Source organism: Poecilia reticulata, linkage group LG1 (assembly GCF_000633615.1).
Source record: "Poecilia reticulata strain Guanapo linkage group LG1, Guppy_female_1.0+MT, whole genome shotgun sequence".
Classification (NCBI taxonomy): Eukaryota; Metazoa; Chordata; class Actinopteri; order Cyprinodontiformes; family Poeciliidae; genus Poecilia; species Poecilia reticulata.
In genome coordinates this window covers 12,468,692-12,474,923 of record NC_024331.1, presented here as the reverse complement: position 1 = coordinate 12,474,923, position 6,232 = coordinate 12,468,692, and positions in this window count along the sequence as shown.

Here is a 6,232-nt window from a genome sequence, read left to right as displayed (position 1 = left end):
GGGTAATGTAGTCCTTTTGCCCAAAACATCGCATATTAACGCTAAAAGGCTTTGAAGACGGTAAAAGACACACAATTAAAGGTTTTTCTGTTGGTGATTTTTCTAAGATGTCGAATCTAACACTGTTGTTTCTAAGTTTACAAACAAATCTGTTTGTGGCGTGGTGAACTTCAGATGAAAATAAAATAAAATAAAAAATCACCTCAGACTGAATCTCTTCGAATGGCCTTTCATTGGATGTGCCTTTAAAAACATCTGGAGTGGATGTTAATTTTAGCTGCCTCTTTGACATAATCAGCACCAAGCTAATAAGGGTTCCCACGTGTGACTGTAGCAAATGCTGCTGAACTATTTTAACCCGTTTGAAAGCCAACACCCAGGATATGAACACAAAACACAGGATTAGGCTCTGTCTCCCTCTAGTGGAAAACCACCGACGGAAACAAAATAATGTTTTACAGAAGAAAAAAAAACAGAGCTGTGATCCTGTTGCATATCATTGAATGCAGTTGGCTGTTTCATCAGTTTTATATTCACACTAACAACAAGATTAGAAAATGAATAGTTTCATAGTGAGTAGTAAATAATAAAAAGCGTCAGAAATATCTCCCAGCACAATTATATTAGCCCCCCCAACTTATACAGAAGCTGTATAAGTTGTAAAACATTATTCAGAGGTGGAAAAGTACTACATAAATGAATAATTGTTTTGTTGGGGTTTTTTTTAAAACAAAATCACCAAGGTCACAGGAAAACATGCTATTCATGTTGTATTTTGATCTTAATAAGATCCCAAAGATGACAGAAATTTGTCTTCAACACCACTCCTTCTGGGCGATAAATAAAAAGTTTAAAGCAGTTAAACTTTGGCAAACAAGGCCAGACAAGAGTCACATACAAAAATGGGGAAAGTAATTGAGGTAAAAAAAAAAATTATATATATATATATATATATATATCCAAAGCTAAAACCACTGTGGCAATATTTATCATGTAAAATGCAGCAACCCCATATTTTATTTTTCATTTTAAAGCTTTAGAAATATCTTTACCAGACGTCTTGAAGAGTTTTAAAGAGAGCTTCAGTACATAACAAGCACTCTGAACTCATCCTTCGCTACTTATTTTGTGTTTAAATATAACTGTTGAATTAAGCAGAGTCTTTGTTACTGTCACTTTGTTACTGTGCCGCACATACAGCTTAATGCTGATATTCTTGCTTCTTATTCTCAGAGTCTTTCTCTACTCAAACAGGTGTCCGGCTGCAGTTCTGCTGTTCATTGTTCTTGAAATGTTCCAGTGTCGACATCCACCGTCAAGCTGCATGTGTGTGTCTTCTCTTTGTCAGGGATGATGAATAATTTACCGCAGTCTCCCTCCGGTGAGCGGCCGGTCTGCTGCAGGCCACTTCCTCTCCCAGGGACAATGGGCCCATTTCCTGTGGGGCACGAAACCAAGTACCAGAGAGACCAGCAGAAACAGACGAGTATTGTCAAGCAAAGGCATCGGATCACTGTATCTAGTTGGAGAGTAAAAAGGCAGACTGAGATTCACGATCATTTTACCAGGCAGGAATGGAGACAACAGAAGCCACAACATTCATGTGTCTATGTAGCGAGCATTAAGGTGGTTTACAACACACACGCTGATTGTGCCTCGCCAAAATAGCTTTTTCACATTTTTGTGTCTCTCCAGCGACCTTCGCCTCCCAAAGAGCCATTTTTACCCTCAGTCTCTTTTAAAAATCTAATTTGTCTGAAGCCTAAAAAACCTACATGGCTCTTCAAAAAGAATTAACCTTTAAATATTTGCACAAAAATACATTCTTAGGTTTTTAAGAGCTTGAAAGAGTTACATGCGGCTCTAGAGCTGCAGGTACAAACCCCTATGAAGGGAATGCAGCAAAGCTAAATTTGTAATTGTGAAATGGAACCAAAATGATCCATCCATTGTTTATACCTGCTTGTTTCCTTGTCAGAGTCCAGCTGTCATTGGTTGATAGATGGGTGCAACTTGAACGGGTGATGAGTCCAATGGGGGACAGAATATTTGACCTTTTTAAAATAAAAATCTGAAGAGTAAACAAACTGAAGCTACATAGAGGTGTCTGGCATAAAGCCCTGACAACTCAAAGAGCTTTATGCCAAATTCACATTCAATTCTACTTTCCCCTAACACACACATATTTATTACACCGATACACAGATTCCTAGGAAATTTGGAAGTGCCTTGCCGAGGGACACATTAACATGCGACAGGAAGAACCTGGAAGTGAACCCACAGCTTTCAGACAGAAAGACAACTACACACTGAGCCACAGAGACCCATGCAGGGAATGCCCTCCAAACCTGGACTCCATGTTTAGTTTGGTGTCCAGATATTTATGGTCTAGCCTTTGTGCAACACTCTTTCCACTTTCTGATGACTAATTGGATTGGACAGCGCTCTGTGAGGTGTTTTAAGCTTGAGACATGAAGTTATAAACTTAGTATCCAAAGCTGTACCCGTCTGCTGTATCCCTTTGTTTCTCTTTGAGGCCTTCACACAACAGCTTGACTTCTGCTGAGGTCACTTTAAACGCTTTGGATGTCACTAATTAAGTGACATTTGATTTTTGAAAATCGTGAGCAATTCTGTTTCCACTTCAAAATTATGCACTACCGTAAGAAATCACAATAAACAACATCAAAGCTTGTGACTGTGATGTGGTAAACTGTGGTAAAAAGTCTGAACGGTGTTAATACTTTTGTAAAGCGCTGCATTCACACAGCCTCTTTATTGTCTAATAAATGTCCAAAATATCCAGACGCTTCAGCTGTAAACCCTAAATAGAGCTTATAACAAGAGTAATCATGAGCTACAAGTCCATTCTTTTAATTCCTGGCAGAAAGAAGCAGCTGTGTTCAAACAATGGCTCCATTCAAGCCCGCGCTGACCCTGTGTCCACCACTCAGGGATATCTGATGAAGCAAAAGTCAAAGCCAGCAAATTTTAGATTCAAACGGTCCGCTTTGGCAACATGAAGCCACTGTTCCGTTCAGTGAACAGCCTAATAATCATTGGGCCTCCCCTTCGGCCCCTTCGCCCCCCTCTCCGCCCCTCAAAGCATCACGATAAAACCCAAGTGTCAATTAGACCCGGAGCTATTTTTAAAAGTCCACACATTCGCTCTGACAAATATAATGGCCTAAATAACCAGCGGTGACCTGGCCTGGCCCGTCCCTGCTCTGCCTCTGTCCCTTTCATTTGGYGAGCCACAGATGATGACTGTCACAATGGCTGCACAGGAGAGAGCCGGGACGACACCGCCCGAGGCGGGACACAGAGAACAGCCTGACCTATCTGCGTCTATCATCTAGCATGAGTGTATCATACAGGCAGTTAGAGAGGCTCCTCTGCACACTGATGCATTTTACCTCCTCGGAGTTCAATATAAATCTCCTCTCTCTCTCTGTGCGGTTATTGCTTTTTTTTAATTTTATTTTTTAAATATGTATGACGAGAAAGTCTTCATCTGAATAATGCATTTTTATGCATGCATTACAGGCCAATAAAGGGCCGCTACTCTGCAAGTCAGTGGGTAATTAGGGCATTAATCTTTTCCTGACCTTTGCTGTTTGACGTCGAGCGTACGGACGCAATGCAACAGAGAGCAAAAACAGCAGGCCTGACTTTTGTTCAAATGCACGTGACGTGGGTACAACACGGGCTCTTTAACCTTTGCCACAGAGGCTGCTGGAGAGAAATCAGGACTGAAATAAACAGTTCTTCCTATTTTTCACGCATCACTACACTTCTAGTTATAACAATACAGCTGATCAGCGCACAAAGCCAGCGGAGAAGTGGAAGAGACACAAAACGTCCTCCATGAAAAGTGAAACAGCAAACCTAACAGCAGCTAAATTTAGGGTTTGATCCCGCTAATGTGCTTTTACATAATGCATCGCTATATTATTAATGCTGAAGCATCAGTGGGCTGTTACAGTCTGCCGGCGGTGCGGCTGCTGCTTTAAGACACGCTGACAGGAACACGACAGGAAAAAGGCAAAGCTCTGATTAATCATTTCACGTTGTCTCTTCTTAAGTTAGCTATGACTAAAAGATTCAAACACTTTCAATTAAAACTGCTAATAAATGACTCACCTGTTAGATATAACAACACAACATTCGTAAGCTACAGGGAGTCAAAAAATGAGTCATGAGGGTTGGGAAAATACTTAGTATGTAGTGGAGAAAAACCACCAAATAAATGCGAGGTTAACAGTAACGTGCCATCAGATATATATTGTTTTGGTGCTTGGATTACTTAATATTTTTGATCTGGTATTTTAATAATAATAGTAATAAAAATGATGTTTTGTATTGTCATTATAGAAACCATGCAATAAAAATTACTCCACATATTTAATTTCTCTCACTTAAATGTTTCAGATCTTAAAATAAATCTGAATATCAAAATAAATTTGAGAATCATTTGCTCAAGTTAGCTTGAGTAAACGCAAAAGGTTCTTTCTAATGATGAGATCATTCATTGAAAGAACCAAACCATCCACACCAACCAGGTCTTACTGCACGTGAAAAAAAGCAATTGTCCACTTAAGCTCGTCATTGACTGAGTCAACCTTGGCAGCAATAGTTGCCATTAAGCTTTTTCAATTACTGGCGCTGAGTCTTTTGCAGTGGAGGATTGCTGCTTCATTCTTCTTTGCATCATTTTCATTATTCGGTCACGTTGGTGGATTTTTGAGAGTGAACCGCCTTGCTTAGGTCATGCAACGACACTTTTTTATCTGAGTTCAAGTCCAGACTTTAATCAGGCCAATCAGGACATTTGTTTTATTACTTTTGAGCCGTTCAGATGTGGACTTGCTGTGGTGATTTTAAGCATAACCCAGTTGCACTTCAGCTTAAAGTCACACTGATGGCATTCTCCTTCAGGATTTTTAGCTACAGAGAAGAATTTATTGACTAATCAATTTTGGCAAGCTGTCCACATCCTGAAGCAGCTAATCAGTCCTAGATCCTCCATGTTTCACCATTGATAATATGCTGTTCTTTTTCTGAGATGCCATTATAGCTAAAAAGTTACAAAGAGTTCCCTCTTTGTCTAAAAACTGCTGCTCACGTTTTTCCTGAAATGTTAGGGAGCATTAAGACGTTTTTAGTAAACACGAAGGATTTTGCTCAGCAGTAGTTTTGGTCTTAAAACTCAAAAATTTTGCATGTCTCTTTGTTATTGTTGAATCATGACATTTGACCTTAACTGAGCCAGGTAAGGCCTGAAGCACTTTAGATGTCACTCCGAGTAATTTTGGAAGGTCAGGGACTCCTGGGAACGCTCACCTCCGTTTCATGCTTTCTTAATCTGTGGTTTTACTTTCCCGACAGACAGAAGTCCAGAACTTTGTTTCTAATATATTCTTGAATTTCTTAAGATCAGGACATGATGGGTGGCTTTTAAGATCTTTTAGCTCACACCAGACAGCTTCTATTCAATATCTTGATTCCCCAGGTAATCAGACGTGGGTGCGGCTCTGAATCTGAACTCCGTTCTCCAAACTAAACAAAACGTTAATCACAGTCAATTTCTGCTTAAGCAGGGACAACATTCCCACACTTAACATCCACGTATTCCTGGATAGTGTTTTTCATTGTAAATGACATAATTTATGTATTTATTTTTTACTTTGTTTGGGTATCTTTGCCTGACATTAACATTTGTTTGATCTTATCATTTGATCTTAAAGACATGCTGCGTCAAAACAATAGCTGAAAAGCTCAAAACTGTAAAATAAAAAGGCAGCTTTGAAGGCGAAAAAGATTATACAGGAGGTTATATGTAAATCAATCCTTCTGTGAGATTATGCTAGTGAAATTAAAAAAAATATTATTTTAAGATACATATCCAGGCGTTCCTACATTAATTAGAATCACCAGCCATTTATTTTTAGGACAAAGTTGGTGCATTTGTGGACCTTTGGTGGTCTTTTACTTTAATTTAGTTGTTTTATTTTTTTAAAAAAAAAGCTCCCCATGTGAAGAGAGACGTGAAGAACCAGCACACATTTTCTCTAAACGTTTCTGTCTTTTCTTTATTAAAGGGCTAGAACCTTAAATGAGTTCCTGAGAAATACAAATGAGAGGCGAAGATAATGGAGGGAATGTTTGTGAGATTTGGTGCTCTTCACTTCCCGGTGGCAGCAGTGACTCATTCAGCTGTCTGGTTTCGCTG